The sequence below is a fragment of the Myotis brandtii genome, unplaced genomic scaffold (genome assembly GCF_000412655.1).
Source record: "Myotis brandtii unplaced genomic scaffold, ASM41265v1 scaffold18, whole genome shotgun sequence".
NCBI lineage: Eukaryota > Metazoa > Chordata > Mammalia > Chiroptera > Vespertilionidae > Myotis > Myotis brandtii.
In genome coordinates this window covers 1,257,214-1,280,114 of record NW_005356674.1, presented here as the reverse complement: position 1 = coordinate 1,280,114, position 22,901 = coordinate 1,257,214, and the positions used below count along the sequence as shown (strand labels likewise).

Sequence of the window (22,901 nt, the reverse complement as noted above, 5' to 3'; positions counted from 1 at the left end):
ACTGTTAAGGATGGTGAGGATGGCTACCTGTACTTTCTATACTTGTTCAAACACATATGAACATTTTCACCGCATACTTTCAAATTGTAAGCTATTTGAAAAAGTAGATAGCATATGTACAATATAAAAATCAAATGGTATGATTAAAAGTCTCATTTTTGCCATAAAAAATAAAATGGTAAAAAAGAATATACAATGAAGAGAAAGCCTCCCTTCTATCTCCTTCCTGCTCCCTCTAGAGTCTAGACCAGCGGTTCTCAACCTGTGGGTCACGACCCCTTTGGGGGTCGAATGACCCTTTCACAGGGGTCGCCTAAAACACACATATAATTACATATTGTTTTTGTGATTAATCACTATGCTTTAATTATGTTCAATTTGTAACAATGAAAATACATCCTGCATATCAGATATTTACATTACGATTCATAACAGTAGCAAAATTACAGTTATGAAGTAGCAATGAAAATAATTTTATGGTTGGGGGTCACCACAACATGAGGAACTGTATTAAAGGGTCGCGGCATTAGGAAGTTGAGAACCATTGGTCTACCAGTGGTTGGCAAACTCATTAGTCAACAGAGCCAAATATCAACAGTACAACGATTGAAATTTCTTTTGAGAGCCAAATTTTTTAAACTTAAACTATATAGGTAGGTACATTGTTATTAACTTAATTAGAGTACTCCTAAGGCTTAGGAAGAGCCACACTCAAGGGGCCAAAGAGCCGCATGTGGCTCCCGAGCTGCAGTTTGCCGACCACAGGTCTAGACCCTCTTCTCCTCCCCAGAGTCAACCACTATTAGTAATTTTATGTGTATCCTTCCAGAGACTGTGTATGCATTTGCAAGCACATTAACATTCTTTTTTAAATACCTGTGCTAGCATACCATATACAGTATTTCCCTCTTAATATATTCAACATCATTTCATAACCATTACGTAGAGGTGTTTTATCCCTTTTAGCAGGTGCATAGCATTTCATTGTACGGATATGTCATAATTTACTGAATCAATCTACTTACGAATATTTTGGTGTTTTCAACCTTTTGTTATAACAAAGAAGGCTGTAATGAATAACTTTGACTATACATCTTCTTAATGGATGTAGACAAATTTGTATAATAAATATCTAAAAGGGTCACAGGTTTGATTCCCGTTTAAGGGTATGTACCTCGGTTGCAGGCTCAATGCCAGTATGCAACAGGGAGGCAACCAATCGAAGTGTCTCTCTCACATTGATGTTTCCATCTCTCTCTTCCCTTCTCCCTCCCATCGCCTCTCTAAAAAAAAAAAAAAAAAAAAAAAAAAAGGGAAAAAAAATCCTTGGGTGAGGATTTAAAAAAATGTTTTTTAAGAATTTAAAAAAATTTTAATAGTTGAATTTAGTAAATTTAAGTAAAATAAGCCAGTTACAGAAAGACAAATAATACTGCATGAGCTCACTTATATGTGGAATCTCAAAAAGTGGAACACATAACAGAGAGTAGAATGGTGATTATTAGTGTTTGGGGATGATGGGGGAAATGAGATGTTGGCCAAAGCATACATATTTTTAGTTACAAGATGAGTAAGTTCTGGAGCCCTACTTATAACATGGTGACTAGAGTTAATAATAATGCATTGTCTAGTTGATATTTGCTAAGAGAGTAGATCTCAGGGGTTCTCTCTGTAATTGAGTGAAAGTTCGAACTGCTTGCCACACAACAGCCAATAAGTCGAGTGACAAGGAGTTGGGGCAAGGAAAGTGACTTTGTTTGGAAAGCCAGCATGCTGAGAAGATGGCAGACTAACGTCCTAAAGAACCATCTTGAGAAAAGCACAGAATTCAGGCTTTTTAAAATGTCAGTGTAAGGGGGAACGGGAGGGTTTTGAGGCCAGAAGGTGAATGATGACTGCAGACATCTGGACATCAACAAGGGTCTAAGGAGGATGGTGAAACGTCTTTGCTTTTGTGGTCTCCACCAAGAGGTTCCTATAAATCTTTTGATAAACAATCATTATTTTTGTATATACCTTCCTTTTCTCCTTGGGGGGTTGTTTCAATAATTCCTATGCTACAGGTTAGATTCCTTTTATGACCAGCACATTATATGCAGGACGAAGCAAACGTTGCTAACAAACATGTTATGGGAACAGGGCAGGCTCAAGCAAGATGGAGTCAGGAGGACTGATTATTTCATTCTATTACATCACCACCACCGCTACCAACACCACCAAAAGAAAAGGTAACTATGTAAGGTGACAGGTATGTTAATTGGCTTGATTGTCGTAATCACAGTGTATATGTATATCAAAACATTATGTCGTACACCTTAAATATATACAATTTCATTTTTTTCCTTATACTTCATTGTAGCTGGGTGGGGGAGGGAGGTGGAATTTATTAGCACTTTATTTTATAGCTTCTTTTAAATTTATTTACTTGTATGTTTGTTTTACCATGCTTAGGAAGTCTCGTCTAGCAAGATTATATACATACAGCCCTGGCCTGTGTGGCTCAGTTGGTTGGGCAGCATCCTATGCACCGAAAGTTTGCTGGTTCGATTTCCAGTCAGGGCACATGCCTGGGGTATGGGCTCAATCCTAGGTAGGGGACATGCAGGAGGCACCCAATCAATGTGTCTCTCTCACGTCAATGTTTCTTTCTATCTCTACCCCCACTTCCACTCTCTCTAAAAATCAATGGAAAAATGTCCTCGTTGTGAGGATTAACAACAACAAAATAATAATCCTGGTTATGTTAAATGTCAGATTAATTTATTGTAAATTGACATCTTTAGAATATTGAGTCTTCCTATTTAATAACATATATTTTCCTCCTTCCACCAGGCTATTTTTTGAGGCAACCCATTCCATTATTGGATGGTTCTGATAGTTTTAAAGTTCCCCTTGTTTTGAAGTGCATGCCTTTTTAAAATATATATATATTTTATTGACTTTTTACAGAGAGGAAGAGCGAGGAATAGACAGTTAGAAACATTGATAAGAGAGAAACATTGATCAGCTGCCTCCTGCACACCCCCTACTGGGGATGTGCCTGCAACCAAGGTACATGCCCTTGACCGGAATTGAACCTGGGACCTTTCAGTCCGCAGACTGACGCTCTATCCACTGAGCCAAACCGGTTAGGGCAAAGTGCATGTCTTTTTGTATTTTCTAGGGCCAGCGGTTCTCAACCTGTGGGTCGCGAACAATGAAAATACATCCTGCATATCAGATATTTACATTACGATTTATAACAGTAGCAAAATTACAGTTATGAAGTAGCAACGAAAATAATTTTATGGTTGGGGGTCACCACAACATGAGGAACTGTATTAAAGGGTCGCGGCATTAGGAAAGTTGAGAACCACTGTATCTAGGCACTAGTTCTAATTTTGTCCTTTGAAACTACACAGAAGTTAAAATTTAAAGTGTGGGTTGTTTTTTAAAAATATATTTTTATTTATTTCAGAGATCAAGCCTGCAACCCAGGCATGTGCCCTGTCCAGGAATTGAACCATGACCTCCTGGTTCATAGGTCGATACTCAACCACTGAGCCACACCGGCCAGACTAAAGTGTTTAATATGATCTACAAAAACCTACATTAGCACTTCCCAACATTCCACATCATAGAATAGGAAGGAAATTATAATATGTCCCTGGAACACTGAGGTAAGTAGACGGAACTTTTTGTAGTGGTGGTTGTGGGAGGGAGGGATCAGGCTGTCCCTGATTCTACTTCTGCTGCCTCGAGGGCTGAGCGGGTCACAGCTGGGACCATGTGAAACCCCTCGGGGCACATTATCAGGAAGGCTCTTCACTAGAGGGTCCACTCCTTGCCCCTCTGTACCCCTCTGACTTCATTTCAGGTACCAGGACCTGCTTAGCTTTCTAGACCTTAAGCACACCAAGCACATTCTCATTTTAGTGCCTTTGCATTCGCTGTTCCCTCTGACTAGATTGCTATGGCCCCAGAAGTTCACACAGCTGACAACTCATGCTTTAGGTCACTAGATGACCACACCTAAAGGAGCACTCCTCTCCTGCCCCAAGTCATGTTATTTTCTGGGTAACAGCAGTTTCAGAAATTTCCATACCCTTGGTGACAGCATGGATGGAAAATATTATGCTAAGTGAAATAAGCTAATCTGAGAAAGACAGATATCACAGGATCTCACTTATTTGTGGAATCTAATGAACAAAATGAATTGACCCACAAAATACGACTGGAAGCATGGAGGCATGGAACAGACTGACATACCTCGATGTGGGGTTAGGGAGATGAGAAGAGATAAACCAAAGAATTTATATACTTATATGCATAGCTCATGGACATGGGCAATAGAGTGGTGAGTAGGGGTTGGGGGATGGGTAGGGGCTGGTAGGAGGAGATAAGGGGCGGGGGAGGGAATGGGAGACATCTGAAATGCTATCAACAATTTAAAAAAGAAAAAAGAAATTTCCAGATAATTTGTGTGTTCATTCTCTCTCTCTCTCTCTCTCTCTCTCCCTCCCAGAATATAAGCTCTAAAAAGGCAGGAGTCTTGTCTGTTTGTTCTCTTCTAGCCCAGAGCCTTATACAGTGCCCCACACAGGCACTCAATAAATATTTGCTACATAAATGAGTTGATGGGCTTCCTATTCTAGTTCCTGGAGGATATTTTTCATACCACATCAGTTCTTCTCATTCCCAGGTTAATTTCTCTGCACCTACCTACTTCCCACACTGCTTGGTCTGATCAAAGGGCTTCAGGAAAAATTGTTCAGCCAGTTATGACTCCTGCTATCTACCCTCTCTCCCACTTGGTTTGGCCATTCTGGCCACAGAGAGACCACGGGACCTTATCATCCCCCTTGCAGAATCCAGATAGACTGTGTCTGCAGTCTTCTCAGAACGCTTCCAGTTTAGTAACCCTATCAAAAAACGGAAATGAGGTTAGCTTGGCAGGAAATAAGGTCAGTTTGGCAACCGATGGTGAAACACTGAACAATGTGGGAGTTAATAGTCTTGAGTTAACAATACAAGACATGCCCTGAGGCAGGCAGTGGAATAGAAAGATCAAATGGACCAGGAGCCATGTAGGGCAATTTCAGCTCTGAGAGGGAAGATCCCTGCAAATTGCTGATTGGTTGCTTTCTGGGTAACTTGGAACGCTGAGTATGTAGTGGAGCACTGCAGAGTCCTCCCAACCAGGACCAGGGTATCTCAGGGCATCTGTAGGAGAATGGCTTTGGCCCAAATCAGTAAGCACCATTTATTAAGCCTCCCATACTCTGTGCTAAGCATCTGTTATCTCTACTCCTCCCAATAACCCCAAGTAAGTAATATTAAACATTTTAGAGCGAATGAAATGGAAATCTAAACGACTTACCCAAGGTCCCAGGGTGCATGATAAAGTGAGGAATCCATCCAGCCCCCATCCTCACCCCAGCAGCTTGGGCCCTTTTTCTTTTTCTATGCTAAGTGAGGGGAAAAGGATGCATATCTAGGGCTCTAATAAATTCGTTGGTAAGCAAACCTTGGTTTGAATCTATCTAGTGGAGTTTGCAATGCTTAACCAATTCTGAAATGCTATAATGATTATTTGGAATTATTCTTTTTAATGGACCACATAACACAGGGGTGGGGGGCCTTTTTTCTGCCAAGGGCCACTTGGATATTTATAACATCACTTTTGAGCCATACAAAATCATCAACTTAAAAATTAGCCTGCCATATTTGGTCAAACATTTAATTAACTCACTCTTAATGCCTTGGCAGGGCCAGACCCGACGATTTCTCAGGCCTTACTATATGGCCTGAGGGCTGGACGTTCCCCACCCCTGACATAATAGAAATAGAAGGTACGAGTCAATGTAGAAAGAAAATATCTACAGAAAAATCTAGGATGGTTATCAGAGATGATCAACTCACTCAAAATTTCCATAAGTTATAGTCTATCAATAGCTAATAGGCATAAAAGCTAATTAACAAAATATACCCATTAATGAAAATAATGATGCTGTTAATGTAGAGGAGGGATAAGATTGAGCCCCTTAATCTCCTGTTTCATCCACATCTTTCCTGAATTTGTGGAAACAGTGATGTAATTATAGTCAGAAAGAACAAAGGCCAATGAGAACCATAACTCCATGTGGAGGACATTTAATGTTATCACTGCAGGCTCATATCTTTCCATTTCTTCTGGAAAATCAAAGCCACTGGCTGCTTTCCCGCCGCCTACCTAACTCCCCCAGTCCTGCACCAGGACGTTTGAATTAGCACTAAGGGAAGGAGTAAAGTTCCTGGGTGGGGTAGTTGGGAGATGCGGTCTTAAAATTGCCAACAGCTATTCTCCCATTCACTTGTAGGAACTTGTCTGAGAGAGAATGAAGTTGACATTAAGAGAGATACCCAGAGAAGGAAGGGGAGGAAGAGAGCCATCTTCGTTGCAATTGCCCTTGAGGCGCTTTCTGTGGCTGTCTAAGCTAGTAGAATTGAGTTTCTTTCACTCATAGCCAAGAATCTGACTGTTTACCTTATTCATTCCAAACATCTCAACATCATCCTATTGGTTGATTGAGATTCCTCCTCTCTGATCTAGGGAGGTTCTGTTCTCTGTGTGTGTCCCCACCCATTCTGTCCTAGGAAATCTCTCTACCTTCCAGGCTCCACCCCTACCAGCACTGTGTTCTCAAATATGTTTAGTTCTACCTTTTAAGTCAGCTTCATCTGTTGAAAAAGAATTTTTGGATTTATCCTTCAATTTATCCCTAAAACTGGATGTGAGCAAACCTTGGAGACAATTGTGGAATAGTAAGTGAAGCACTAGTACATAAAGCTTGAATCCTGGCCTTTTTGTCCTGGCTGTGTGAACAAGTTTTTTTGAAAGTTTGAATTTTTCCTTACCTGTTAAATGAACTGTTTTCTTCAAATATATTTTAATTGGTTTTTAGAGAGAGAGGAAGGGAGAGGAAGAGACAGAGAGAGTAACATGGAACAGTTGCCTCCTGTACATCAATCTAGGACCACAACCTGGGTATGTGCCCTGACTGGGAATTGAACCAGCAACCTTTGGTGTAAGGGACAGTGCTCAACCAACTGAGCCACACCAGCTAGGGCTTAAATGAAATGGTTATGTGCAAGCATCTAGTACAGTGCCTGGTACACACTCATGCTCAGTGAATGTCTGTTAAACGAATAACTTAAATGAAGGAATTGAATCCCGGTGTCCCTTTTGGAGTTTATTATATGGACAATACCTTCCCTTTTCTCTTTAGAGGTCTACTCCATTCTTAGTCCACTGAGATCAAAGGTCATATCCCCCCTCTCAGTCTGTTCAAATGCCAAAGCCCTAGGAGAGAGCATTTGATTGGTGGAGCTTGTGTCACATGCCACACTGGAGCAGGGAGTGGAAGTTTCTGTTGGTAGGATCCTCTACACTTACAGTTTCCTTAGTGAGAGGGCTGAGTCCTGTGTTAACTAATTAATTCATGCTCAGGAATTACTAATAAAATGAACAAAGGACAATTTACCATAAAAGTATCACAATATACTTCAAAATCAAATATATTTATGGATTCTTATTTGGCGTTATTGGTGCCTTTCCCACACTCCTTTGGGAGAATAATCAGATTTTACTACAGAAACACCATAGCTTTGCCATCAGCCACAAACTTGTATCAAGTTCCTCACTAAGGTAGAAGAGCGGAGGATGTAAAGAGATAGCAGGTCTGGACTTAATCAAGAAGACTGTGTCCCTTTCCAAAGAATGTCTTACTGCAGTAGTGTTCACATATAAATCAACAAGTATGTTTGCTAAAGGAACTTCTAAAATCTTTTAGTCTAGACTGGGAGGGCAAAGGACCATTTTGTTTTATGGAAAGAGATTTTGTATTTTTCCAGTTTTATTGAGATACTAGAGGCCCGGTGCACGAAATTTGTGCACAAGGGTGACGGGGAGGCGGGGGGGTCCCCTCAGCCCAGCCTGCACCCTCTCCAATCCGGACATCCCTCTCTCAATCTGGGACCTCTGGCTCCTAACCGCTCACCTGCCTGCCTGCCTGATCGCCCCTAACCACTCTGCCTGCCGGCCTGATTGCCCCTAACTGCCCTCCCCTGCCGGCCTAATTGCTCCTAACCACCTCTGCCTCGGCCCCCACCACCATGGCTTTGTCTGGAAGGAGGACTGGACGACCGGAAGATGTCCGGTCTACCCGGTCTAATTAGCATATCACCCTTTTATTAATATAGATAAAATTGACATGTAAACATTGTCATAGTTTAAGGAGTACAACCTAATGATTTGATATATGTTTATATTGCAAAATGAGTACTGGAAAGAGATTTAAAAACACTTCACAATCTTGGTAACTTTCCTTTTCCATTCTGTAATCAGATTCTCTGTCACTTGACTCTTGTATGTTAAATGTTTATTTCCTCTGCTTATAAATTTATGCATTGATTCTAGTCCCATATGTGTAAGATCACAATTAGATTAAATTCAGATGCTCATCTAACTTGTGGCCTCTTCCCTGGAGGCTAGGGCCTGCTCATCCACTTGCAGATCTGCTTACCCCACCCTCACCCCCACATACTCAGTTCTGCACAGCTGGGGTCTGGGAGGATGGTGCAGGCAGTTTTCTGGCTAAGACCCACTCCCAAACTTGGCCTGCCTACTCCTACTGGTCATTGGTTTTTTTGTTTTGTTTTATTTTTTTATTAATCCTCACCTGAGGATATTTTTCCATTAATTTTTAGGGAGAGTGGAAGAGAGAGGGAAAGACAGAGAAACATCGATATGAGAGAAACACATCGATTAGTTGCCTCCTGCACATGCCCTGACCAGGGCCCAGGTCAGGGAGGAGCCTGCAACCAAGGTACATACCCTGGACCAGAATTGAACCCGGGACCCTTTGGTCTGCAGGCCAATGATCTATCCACTGAGCCAAACCAACTGAGGGCTGGTCTTTGTTTAAATCTACAGAAGCATTGTTTAAGGGTCCTTTGTAAATCAGAAGTGTGGATTGGCTCTTGATGTCTAAGTAAACACTCTCCCCACTGAACTAAGCTCAGGTGTAAGGAATCCATACTGCAGAAGGCACTGTGCAGAAAACTCTCATTCCACCTCACACTGCCCTGCAACCCCGATGAAAGGAGCAAAGTTCTGATTCCTGGCAGAAGCAGTGCCAAACCTCACTTGGGGGAATACTGATTTTACTGTTGTCTTTTGATTATTTTTTTTTAACAATCAAGGTCAGCTACAGCCAGGGGCTCCTTAGCTCCCTCCTTTGATCCCCAAGCTGAGTCAGCCCTGCACCTTGGTGTGCCTTTACTTCCCACCAGCTCCCAAGTAGTCTGAAGCTCACAGCACCGGGTGGTAGGGGCTCCTGCTGAGCCACTCCTGCGCCTGCCTAGGATCTGGAGCTTCAAACCTAGTGATCCTCAGGGGAGAGTCCTCCAGAGAAAGAGGCACGACCTTTGATTCAGAGGTTAGAGCAGCCGTGGGCAAACTACAGCCCGCGGGCCGGATCCGGCCTGTTTGAAATGAATAAAACTAAAAAAAAAAAGACCGTACCCTTTTATGTAATGATGTTTACTTTGAATTTATATTAGTTCACACAAACACTCCATCCATGCTTTTGTTCTGGCCCTCCGGTCCAGTTTAAGAACCCATTGTGGCCCTCGAGTCAAAAAGTTTGCCCACCCCTGGGTTAGAGCCTGAATGAAACAGTGACTTCAATGTTAGAGGGAGAATTCCAGACTAGATAACTTCTAGAGAAAGTTAAAGTGAAAAAAGAAAGATAAACAGAATTTAAATACCGTTCAGTCTATATCTCAACCAGGTTATTGAGCATGGTCCTGTGCACCGAGAGATTGCTGGTTAGATTCCTGGTCAGGGAACATGCCCGGGTTACTATTAGATCCCTGTTAGATCCCTGGTAGGGCATGTGGAAAGCTGATCAAGATCAATCGATGTTTCTCTCACTCCCTCTTCCTTCTTCATTCTCTCTAAAATTAATAAAAACATTTTTAAAAAATTAGTTATACCCAGAAAAGGAACTGGAAAGATTGACATTAAAATGTTGATGGAGGTTTTCTCTTAATGATGGGATTACAGCTGATTTTTCTTCTTTATATTATTTTGTATTATCCTACCAGCTGGTATTACCATTTCCTTTTTTAAATTGTTTTTTAAATAAAAAATAATCTAGGTTCATTGTAAAATCTTCAAGTCATTGATAAAAGTTTATTGTATGTGTATACATGAAAGCATACATACATTTAAATATATAATCAGCCCAGCTGGTTTGGCTCAGTGGATGGAGCGATGGCATGCGGACTGAAGTGTCCCGGGTTCAATTCCGGTCAAGGGCACATGCCCAGGCTGCGGGCTCGGTTCCCAGTAGGGGGTGTGCAGGAGGCAGCTGATCAGTGATTCTCTCATTTATGTTTCTATCTCTCTCTCCCTCTCCCTTCCTCTCTGAAATTAATAAAAATATATTTTAAACAATAAAAAAATAAATATATGATCACTTTTTCTCTTAACATTATGTATTGAAGACTTTTCAATGTCAGCTCTATTTCATTCTTTTAAATTTCTGTTTAAAATTTTATAGCATAAATGTACTGTAATTTGACTAAATGTTCTCATTAGTGGGTATTTAGGTCATTTGAAATGTTCTATGATTACAAACTATACTGCATTCAATATTATTGCATGTACTTTCCTGTATACATGTGTATTTCTTTAGGATTCATTTATTTATTAATTTAATTTATTGGGGTGATATTGGTTAATATGATCATATAGGTTCAGGTGTACAGGATCAAATTAGAGAGGTAAAATTTATGGGCCAAAGATATATCCACTTACATTTTGATAGAACTTATTAAACTGCCCTTCCAAAAGATTTACCAATTTATTTTCTGCTCACTGAGAAAAGAGAGCACTCATTCTTCCATAGCTTTGCCAATAATGCACATTACTGCATGTTTTAATGCTTGATAATTTTGTCCTCCAAAATTGTATCATTATTATTATTATTTTGGATTTAGAATTATTTAATGATGAAAGAGAGAGAGAGAGATTTCAGTGATATGATGAGGCCAAAAGCCAGTTTTTAAGGATTGGAAGAACCTATTTATAAATGCCAAAGTGTTTTTAGAATGAGTTATTTATTTATGTATTTATTTATTTATTTTTTAAAACTAGAGGCCCGATGCACAAAATTCGAGCAAGAGTAAGCCTTCGCAGCCACAGCGGCTGCCTGGATCCCTCCCTCACAGCCACAGGTGACTGCCTGGATCCCGCAGCTGCAGCCCGCTTTGTCCTGGGAGGACGTTCAGAAGGACATCTGGTCTAATTAGCATATTATGCTTTTTTTTATTATAGATTTTATTCATTGTATTCTTCAGCTACAGAATTTCTGTTGGGTTCTTTTTTATGATTTCCATCTCTCTGTTGTACCCCTTGTTTGGTTCATATATTTTTCTGACTTCATTGAGTTGTCTGTATTTTCTTGTAGTTCACTGAGCTTCGTTATAACAATATTTTGAATTATTTGTCAGGGAATACACAGATCTCCATTTGTGGGGGCCAGTTACTAGAAAATTGTGCTATTTTGGTGGTTAGTACTTGGATGGGAGACCACAGGGAATAAAGGATTCTGCTTAAACAAAGAAAGGGGCGGGGATTTATACCCTAATGGAAAGATTGTCAGCACAGTGAGCAAAGCAATAGGACAATGCATATCTTATGAATTTATTGAAGTGAAAAAGGAAAAGGTATTTACATATATATATATATATATATCTGTATATGAAACCATATGCATATGAACTAAAAAACACGGTCCAGAGGGATACACACTTAACTGTCATGGGTGTTCTTTCTGGGGAGGGAAACAGTAATATAAGGGCACATGAGGTGTTATCCAGACGTGTCTCTTTAGGACCAAGACACTTCACCCAGTTGCAGGATGTTGTCTGCTGACAGCTTATGCCGAGTGCCCCTCCAGGCATTGCCCTCTCAGCTGCATGCAGCTGCTTTGCCAAGTGGAAGCCCCTCCCTGGGGACAGATTGAATCCAATGACTGGCTTTATGCAGTACAAAGGCAGGTCCCCTTTGCCTCAGTTTGGGACAGTTCTGAAGGGCCATCCCAATTTTAGAGCTCCCCAAGGGATTGCCGCAGCCTCTGTTGCAACTGCATTTGCTTTGCAACCTGCCCTCTCTACGCCTAATTTCTCTTGTCTCAGTCCTTTACAAATGCTGTTTCTGAGAATACTTCCCAATAAACCACCTGCACACAAATTTGATGCAGAGTCTGTTGCTTTTTTTAACAATGGGAGGTAAATTACTGGGTGGTGAAAGATAGGTGGGTGGGCTTTCACATTTTGCTCTCTGATGTAAACCTGAGTAAGTTATAAGAATCTATTATATCATTTTAAATTTGTGTTTAAATATTGCCATTAACTAGAAAATATAATAACAACATTGAGCTAACTTTTAAAAGAGAAATTCTCATGCCCTGCACATCTCCCCTGCTTCCCACCCATGAGTCTCACTACCGTAGCACGAGTCATTTCATGCCTACATACTTCCTGAGTAGGGATCACACTCAGTCATATTGTTGCATGGTGCACTGTTGGAAAAAAACAAACAAACAAACAAATAGTTGTGCAAATATTTCTCATAGAGGTGGGTTTTTCACTGTTCTATAAAGATGATAAAAAAGCAAGGCACAGTTGAACCAGAATGGGCATTCAGAGAACTCGGACAGTTGTCTCAGCCTTGAGTCCAAAGCAGGTGAGTGAGCTGTATTCCTTGGAAAAGGAAATTTCTGGAGAAAGTCTGTGTAACGTCACACAGCTTCGGAGCCAAAGCACCAGGACTGAAACCCAGGGCTCTGAGCTCCAGATTCCTGTTCAGCGTTCTTTCCACCAAAGAATGTCGCCACATTCTAAAAGCTGAATGCATTCTCTGATTAGGAGCCTCCTCCAGATGGGCATAGCAGGCCTCTATTCCCTGGCGAGGGCAGAGGAATTATTTTTCTTTATAGGACTGTTTTTTAAAAATATAGTTATTGATTTCAGAGAGGAAGGAAGAGGGAGAGAGATAGAAACATCAATGATGAGGGAGAGCCATTGATCGGCTGCCTCCTGCATGCCCCCGACTGGGGATCAAGCCGCAACCCGGGCATGTGCCCTGACCGGGAATTGAACCGTGACCTCCTGGTTCATAGGTTGATGCTCAACCACTGAGCAACACCAGCTGGGCAGATTTTTTTTTTTAATAGGTCTGTTTTTTTGGGTGGGGGAAGGTGCAGAGGAATTCTTGTCCTTGAAGGACAAGGGGATAGGGAAGCCTGTACAAAGGGCCTGCCAGTCTGTGGCCACCCTGAGGAAGAGCTGTGGTCCTCTGCTGCTCAGGAGTCCCCTCCCCCCCACAATTTTTCTCCTGAGTTCTATTTTCAAGTTTCTCTGGGGACACTCCTCTGGAAGCCATGGGGAAACGCTGTCACACTAGTTATTCTCACATATCAATGAAACTCCCATTTACGAGTCTGGATCTTAGGCTGGCCAATGAACAATTAACCACAGTGGCGTGGTTGGAAACTTCCCTTAAAAATGAGGAACTTAAAAATTGAAGAGTCTATGTTTGTTGATCCCAGACCATTGTGCTTTATTCTGTCCTAACAAACCTCATGCAACCCTCAGTACAGAAAAAAACAAGTGTTAATGAAGATATGGAGAAATTGGAAGTTTCGCACATTCTTAGTTAGAATATAAAATGTTACAGCCACTGTGGGAAACAGTTCCTCAAAAAAATTAAAAACAGAAATATCATATGATCCAGTAATCCCACTTCTGAGTACCTACCCCAAAGAATTGAAAGCAGCATCTGCAAGAGGTATTTTCACTCCCATGTTTATAGTAGCATCATGGAAGCAACCCAGTGTCCATTTATGGATTAATGGATAAACAAATGTGATCTACACATATGGTGGAATATTCTTCAGCCTTAACAAGGAAGCTATCCTGATACATGCTTCAGCATGGGTGAACTTTGAGGACATCGCTAGTCACATAAAGACAAACACTGTATGATTTCACTTATATAGGCATCTGAATTAGTTAAATTCATAAAAACAGAAAGGTGAATGGTGTTTGCAGAGGTGGTGATGGAATGAGGAGTTGTTGTTTAATGGGTATAAAGTTTTGCAAGATGAAAAAGTTCTGCAGATTGGTTTCCTATAAAGAATGTAGGTGTGGCTTTCCACCTGATCTCCCTCCCCCTGAGCGTGCTCTGGATGTATCACCAGTGCTGCATCCTCTCCTTCCAGCCACAGTCATGGTCATCTGACAGTGTGGGGTGTGCAGGAGGCAGCCAATCAATGATTCTCTCTCATCATTGATGTTTCTATCTCTCTCTCCCTCTCCCTTCCTCTCTGAAATCAATCAATCAATAAATATCTATAATAAAAAAGCGTAACATGGTAATTAGACTGGGCAGCCGAATGACCTTCCGGACATCCTTTGACCTTCTGGATGAAGCCAGGGCTGCGAGGGCCGAGCCCTTTGCATGAATTTTGTGCATTGGGCCTCTAGTATATATATATAAAGAAAATCATATCTGGGGTCATACTATCCTCACAGTAGCCCCACAGAGCAATCATGCCATTTGGATTTATGTTTTCACCAGTAAAGAACTGATAGGCCCTGGCCGGTGAAGCTCAGTTGGTTGGAGCATCCAAAAGGTGGCAGGTTTGATTCCTGGTCAGGTTGCAGGTTTGATCCCCGGTTGGGGTGCATGCAGGAGCCAGTCGGGTTGCATGCAGGAAACAACTGTTTGATGTTTTTCACATTGGTGCCTCTCTCTCTCTCTCTCTCTCTCTCTCTCTCTCTCTCTCTCATCAATCTAATAAAACAAAAGAACTGGTAGTTTTTGAAATTACCAAGAAGATGCTTGATTTGTCCTGCACCCTGTCATAAAATTTTACGCTTTCTGGTCTCTATACTCCAAGTTTCCCTTTGATTGATTTCATGCAATCCTTGATGCATTTCTCATAGGCTTCTTTTGTGAAGCTGGTTTCCTGTAAATGAAGGTCATGACAGTATCCACACCACTGATGACTGTGCTTACGGTCCCTTTGCCCTCCAGACCTTCAGTGGAGGCATTTCCAGCAATAAGTGAGTCATCAATGCTATCTGTTATCCTCCTGACAATCTTCTCCTTCACCTTGAGGCACAGCCCATCAGCAATCTCCCAGGTCTTGAAGACTTCTGAGAACACCTCATCACCGTCAGATGACCATGACGGTGGCTGGAAGGAGAGGATGCGGCACTGGTGATACAGCCAGAGCACGCTCAGGGGGAGGGAGATCAGGTGGAAAGCCACGCCTACATTCTTTATAGGAAAACCAAAAGACAGGGAGACTATATATATAGTAAAAGCATCCAGAGAGCAACCCAGATGAATAACCAACTACTGAAGGCAGTAGGTGAATGGGTATATACCAGTGGTACCTCAATACAATGTATACATTGTACACTATACATGGAATATTCAGCTCTAAAAAGAAATGAGATACCAAGTCATGAAGAGATATGAAGAACACTTAAATGCATACTACTGAGAGAAGCCAATCTAAAAAGGCTATACATTATGATTCCAAGTATATGACATTCTGGAAAAATGTAAATAAATTCTTCAAAACTACGGGGCTTCTGGTTAAGATGGCAGTATAGGCAAACACAGTACTTGGAACCTCTCACAACCACATCAAAATTACAATTAAACTATAGGAGAGACTGGCAGGAGTAGAGATGCAGAACAGGCTGGTCCCACACCCACATGTGCAGTTAAAAATTGGGAGGGATATCTCAGCTGTGGAGGTCCCCCTGCAGAGCCAAGGTTCCTATCCCTACACCAAGCCTCCCAGCCCAGGTTCCAGTGCTGGGAAGAGAAGTCCCTATAACTTCTGGCTGTGAAGACCAGCAGGGATTGTGGCTGAGTGAGATGGAGGCTGCTGGAGTCCTAGGTGTTCCTCTTAAAGGGCCCACCCACAGACTTACTCAAACTCACTTGCTCTGAACACCAGTGCTGGGGCAGCAAAGGTGTCAGCAACATATGGGGAAGGACTAAATTGTTTGGCATCAGGGTAAGAGCCGGAGAGGCAACTTTCTTCCAGACAGAGGTGCTGGCAGCGGCCATTATTCCTTTGCTGAGCCCTCCCCTGACAGAGCCTGCAGGCAGGCTACCATATCTCAGTCTCCATCAACCTAACATTGTTGGCCCTACCATGATGATTCCCTGAGACGCTGCCCACCCAACTTGTGGGCCCACCCGTTGTTTCCAGTGGCTTTTCCATACGAACAGCCTGTCTTGGCTCATGCTGCCAACTTTCCTAAAATCTCTTAAACAAGCAGCGTCTGGCCTCGGTGTATCCTGTACCTCTTGCCAAGTGGCCCCAGGCCCAGCACTAGTGGCAGCAGGCCTTGGTTCACAGCTTGGCCTCTCCCAGGCACCTCCGAGCCCAGCACGAGTAGCAGTCATCTGCAGATCACTTTGTAGCTCAGGCTGGGTGGCTCCCAGTTAGAGCAAAGGTGGCAGTTGACCTTGGCCTACACCTCACAGGAGGCCCCACAGACCCAACCACTTTCATGAGCAACACACTCAAGGGGTAAACTTGGTGGGTACCTAAGCCCCTCTGCTCCATGTAAGTTCTGCTCCATGGGGTCAGCCCCTTCACAGCGATCCTCCAACGTGGTTGTGGCCAGTCCTTGAAGCTGATTGGCCAGGGGGGTAAATCCCTCCCATTGATGTACCAACAGCAATCAAGGCTCAACTACAACAGGAGGATGCATGTAGCCTACAGGAGGGGTGTACCTGGAACACCCAGCTCAGATGACTGTGGAGGGAAGGCTGCACCACTGGGCCCTACAGGACACCAACTACGTAAGGCCACTCTATCAAGACCTAGAGATCTAATACACAGAAACAAACACAGGGAGGCTGCCAAAATGAGGAGACAAAAAAATATATGTCCCAAATGAAAGAACAGAACTAAACTCCAGAGAAAGAACTAAACAAAACAGAACAAAACTCCAGAAAAAGAACTAAACTAGAAAAGCAATCCGCCAGATGCAGAATTTAAAACAATGGTTATAAGGATGCTCAGTGAACTCAGGGGAAGAGTAGAGAAATTTAATGAGAACTTCAACAAAGAGGTAGGAAATGTAAAAATGGAGATAGAAAACATAAAAAAGAACCAGTCAGCAATGACATGAATACACTAACTGAAATGAAGAATACATTACAGGGAATGAACAGTAGAGTACATGAAGCAGATGATCAAATCACCAAATTGGAATATAAGGAGGCAAAAACACCCAATCAAAACAGCAAAAAGAAAAAAGAATCCAAAAATCAAGGATAGTTTAAGATGCCTCTAGAACAATTTCAAGCGTGCCAACATTTGCATCATGGGAGTACCAGAAGGAGCAGAGAGAGAGCAAAACAATGAAAACCTATTTGAAAAAATAATGACAGTAGCCCTGGCCAGTGTGGCTTCAGTTGGTTGGGCGTCATCCCATGCATCGAGCGTCACCATCACCAATTCAATTCCTGGTTGGAGCACATGCCTAGGTTATGGGCTCAGTCCCCAGTAGAGGCATGCAGGAGTCAGCCAATCAATGTTTCTCTGTCATTGATGTTTCTCTTTCTCCCTCTCCCTTCCTCTTTCTCTAAAATCAATAAAAACATATTTTAAAAAATAATGACAGTAAACTTCCCTAACCTGGTGAAGAAAATAGGCATACATGTCCAGGAAGTACAGAGTCCCAAACAAAATATCCCAAAGAGGCCCACACCAAGACACATCATAATCCTATATAATGAAAGCCTAATATGCATTCAACCGTTCGACTGGTCACTATGACATGCACTGACCACCAGGGGGAAAACGCTCTCACTGGTAGGTTAGCTTGCTGCTGGGGTTTGGCCAATCAGGACTGGGCTAGACGGGCTGGACATGCCCTGGAGCCCTCCTGTGCCCCCCCCCGCCAAGTCCCGATTGTACACTGGTGGGGTCCCTTGGCCTAGCCTGCGCCCTCTCGCAATCCGGGACCCCTTGGGGGATGTCTTAGAGCTGGTTTCGGCCTGATCCCTGCAGGCCAGGCCGAGAGACCCACTGGTGCACGAATCCGTGCACCGGGCCTCTAGTTACAATATAAAAGGTTAAAGACAAAGAGAGAATCTTAAAGGTAGGAAGAGCAAAGCAGTTAGTTACCAACAAGTGAGCTCCCATAAGACTGTCAGCTGATTTCTCAACAGAAACTTTGTAGGCCAGAAGGGAGTGGCAAAAAATATTCAGTGATGAAAAGCAAGGACTACTCTGTCCAGCAAAGCTATCATTTAGAATCATAGGACAGGTAAAAGGCTTCCCACCCTGGCTGGTGTTGCTCAGTGGTTGGAGCCTCGTACCATGCATCAAAGATTGGTGGGCTTGATTCCTGGTCAGGACACATACCCAGGTTGTGGTTTCAATCGCTGGTCAGAGCACATGTGGGAGGCAGCTAATTGATGTTTCTCTCACATCAATGCTTCTCTCTCTCTCTCTCTCTCTCTCTCTCTCTCTCTCTCCCTTTTTCTCTTCAAGATCAATTAAAAAAAAGAAGAAGAAAAAAACTTCCCAGACAAAAAACCACTGAAGGCATTCATCACCACTAAGAAATGTTGAAGAGACTTCTTTAAGAAAAAAGATAAAATATGGATAATAAAATGGTAATAAATACATATCTATCAACACTTACTTTACTTATTTATTTTATTTTGTTAATCCTCACCTGAGGATATTTTTTCCATTGATTTTTAGAGAGAGTGGAAGGGAGGAGGAGAGACAGAGTGAGAGAAACATCGATGTGAGAGAGACACATCGATTGGTTACCTCCCACATGGCCCTTGAGTCTGCAACCAAGGTACATGCTCTTGACCAGAACTGAACCTGGGCCCCCTCAGTCCACAGGCCGATGCTGTATCCACTGAGCCAAATGGGCTAGGGCTCAACAAAGACTTCAAATGCAAATGGATTAAATGTTCCAATTAAAAGACATATGGTAACTGAATAGATAAGAAAACAAGACCCTTACATATACTATCTATAAGACTCACTTCCAATTGAATGGCACACACATACTAAAAGAAAAAGGATAGGAAAAGATATTTCATGCAAATGGAAATGGGGAAAAAGAAGCTGAGTTAGCAATACTCAGACAAAATAGCCTTATTTTTTTTTTTGAAAGAGAAGAGAAGAGAGAGAGAGAGAGAGAGAGAGAGAGAGAGAGAGAAACATTGATTTGTTGTTCCACTTATTTATGCATTCACTGTGCCCTGACTGGGGATTGAACCCACAACCTTGGTGTATTGGGAAAAAGCTCAAATCAACTGAGCTACCTGGCCAGAGCCAAAATAAACCTAAAACAAAGGCTATAACAGGAGACAAAGAAGGACCCAACAATTCCACTTCTGGGTATTTATCCAAAGAAACCCAAAATGTTAAATCAGGAAATGACATATACATACATATGTTATTGCAGAATTATTTATAACTAGTGGCCCAGTGCATGAGTTCGTGCACACTGAAAGGAAATTAATTACAAGAAATATTTTAATATCGCTATTTGCCCTTTCTCTATAATAGAAGTGTCAACCAAATTCACGATCGCCTCAGTTTCCTGACGAATGAAAACTCACCAATGCTTGCTCGAGAAGTATTAATACAAAGAGGTCAGCTCAGGGATCAAGCCTTCCAAGCGTGGTGGCAGTAGCTTTCAGAAGTCTCCCCAACCAGGTAAGCTCCAAGCACACTCCCTGTGACTTAGCCTTTTATATATATAGATAGCCAAGCTATAGAAGCAACCTTTGTCCATCACTATAAGAATGGATAAAGAAGAGATGGTGTATATATACAATGAAATGTGATTCAGTCATTTAAGAGAATGAAATCTTGCCATCTGCAACAACATTGATGGACCTAGAGGATATTGTGTTGATTAAAACAAGTCAGACAGAGAAAGACAAATGCCAGATGATTTCACTTATATGTGGAATCTAAACAAAATAAACAAACAAGCAGAACAGAAATAGACTCATATATAGAACTGGAGGCCCGGTGCACAAAAATCATGCACAGGTAGGGACCCTAGGCCTGGCTGGCAATCAGGGCCGATCAGGTTCCCGCCTCCCGGCCTCCCTGCCTCTCCTTCCCTCGCTCCCTCAGCACCCCGCCACCGCCACTGGTCGTCCACCATGTTCCGCACCACCCCCTGGTGGTCAGTGCATCTCATAGCGAGTGATCGAACTCCCGGCCTGCTGGTGGAACTCTCAAGGGGACAATTTGCACATTAGTCTTTTATTATATAGGATATTTTGACGGTGGCCAGATGTGAGGGGAGATAGGAAGATGGGTGAAAAAGGTGAAGGGATTTAGAAGTACAAATTGGTAGCTACAGAATAGTCATGGGGATGTAGAGTACAGCACAGAGAATATAGTCAATAATATTGTAATAACTATGTATGGTTTCAGATAGGTACGAGATTTATCAGGGTGATCCCTTCATATGTTATACTAGAGGCCCAGTGCACAAAATTCATGCGTGGGGCGGGGGGTCTCTCAGCCCAGCCAGCACCCTCTCCAATCCAGGACATCCCTCTTGAAATCCGGGACCGCTGGCTCCTAACCACTCACCTGCCTGCCTGATTCCCCTACTGCTCTCCCCTGCCAACCTGATCCCCCTAACTGCTCTCCCTGGCTGACCTGACCACCCCTAACTGCCTCTGCCCTGGCCCCGGCCCCGCCACCATGGCTTTGTCCAGAAGGACATCTGGAAGGTCATCCGGAAGATATCCAGCCTAATTAGCATATTACCCTTTTATTAGTATAGATAATGTCTATTTGTGGGGTTGTGCACCTGAAACTAATTTAATATTGTACATCAATTGTAATTTAAAATTTATTTTTTTTAAAAAAAGGAATACAAAATCTGCAAAACTATGAAGATGGTAAAAAGATCAGTGGTTGGCAGGGGTTATGGGGGAGGGAGGGATAAGTAGGCAGAGCCCAGGATTTTAGGGTAGTGAAACTTACTATAATGGTAAATGGTAATGGTTAATGGTAAATATGTAGCATTATACATTTGTCCAAACCCACAGAATGTACAACACCAAGAGTGAACTCTGATGTAAACTAAGTGATAATAATGTGCTAATATAAATGCATCAGTTGCAACAAATGTAGCACTCTGGTGGAGGATGTTGATAGTGAGAGAGACTGTGTGTCAGGAGATGAATAGGAACTCGTTACTTTCCACTTGATTTTGTTGTAAATCTAAAACTACTCCAAAAAAAAAAGTCAATAAAAAGGGGGGGGAGGACCACACCCAAACATCCAGAGAAAAAAAACAAATAACAACAACAAAAAAAACAATAATCACACTGGCAGCAAACATCTAAATCTAAAACTACTCCAAAAAAAAAAGTCAATAAAAAAAGGGGGGGGAACCACACCCAAACATCCAGAGAGAAAAAACAAACAACAAACAAAAAAACAATAATCACACTGGCAGCAAACATCTCAACACAAAACAACAAATTTTTAAAAATTAAAGAAATACACATAACAAGAAATTTAACGTTAGTTATTGCTGGGTATGGTCATGCCCTATTCCCTTGTTCCCTTCTGTCTGTTTGCTTGATTTAATGCATGGCAGCTTTATTTTGTAAGAAGGGATAGGTCAATGTGATAGAAGGGAGGAGAAAAGAAGTTTATTGAAGGAGGGAAGGGTATTTGGTTTTTAATAGTGATATTGGCCCCGGGAGGGAAGGGATCTCGAAAGGCCGTTGGTCTATTGGCATTTTAGGGGGGTAAGATAATTCCCACATCAGTCTCTATGGGGCAGGGGACTACTGCTGACACTTTCAATGATGGTACCCATATGGAGAGGCGCTTAGAAGCTCTAAAGTGTACTTAGATACATTATCTCATTTAGTCTCTGAGAGAAGTCATTCTCTAACTCTTTCAGGCAATGCCAACCACAACACTTCTAGATCTCTTGGTTAATTTTATACTTCCTGATATTTGTTGGTTGAAATTCTGCAGGCTCCCTCTGATTCCAATGTTTCTTTTTGCTTATGCGCTGAGAAAGGCAGGCTAAGGTTTTGAACATTTTTATCTCCAGACTGGACCTTGCCCAGGAATCCAGACTGCTAACTGAATATTGCCACTGGAATGCTATATAAGCACCTCAAACTTAATATGTCCAAAAATCAAGCTCTTGATTTAGTTCTTTCAACGTGCTTGTCTTGTAGTCTTTCCTATCTCAGAAAATAGCAACACCACCCTTCTAGATGCTTAGGCCCAAAACCTGGAAGCATCTTTCTCTTCTTCTTCACATCTCATGTCCAATCCATCAGGGAATCCTATTGGTTCCACCTTTCGAAATATATCCAGCATCCAATCACTTATCATCCCCATTACTACCATACTGCACCAAATACCATCATCTCTCACTTGGATTACTGCAATAGCCTCCTTAACAACCACGCTGCGGGAGCTCAATACATAATTATTGAATGAATAAATGAAATAATGCGCAGGCATGAGTTATATTGGCTTTTTGGGGGCTCATAGTTAAACTTGACACCCCTCGCTATATTTTGGGGAGAGAGTGGGGAGAAGTAGTATTTAAACAGTAAGTACTATGGGCCTGCAGAGGAGACAACAGGAAGGAAAGCTGAAGCAAACATGAAAAATACAGGAGACTTGCAGCAGCCTGTCCTATCTGTCATAGTATGCTGGACGCCGGTCCACCCTTGCTGCTTGACACAGTCGCTGCAGGGAAGAAACATCTGCACAGCTTATGTTTCAAGGGAC

General features: G+C 42.2%; 1 long non-coding RNA gene across 1 annotated transcript; it reads left to right on the top strand.

Moving 5' to 3' along the window:
• Positions 1-14,444: 14,444 nt before the first annotated feature.
• LOC106725668 lies at positions 14,445-18,277 on the top strand. Its single transcript, XR_001361596.1, has 3 exons — positions 14,445-14,457; positions 16,082-16,086; positions 18,208-18,277. It is a non-coding gene; the product is annotated as an uncharacterized LOC106725668 (long non-coding RNA).
• The last annotated feature ends 4,624 nt before the right edge of the window (positions 18,278-22,901 follow it).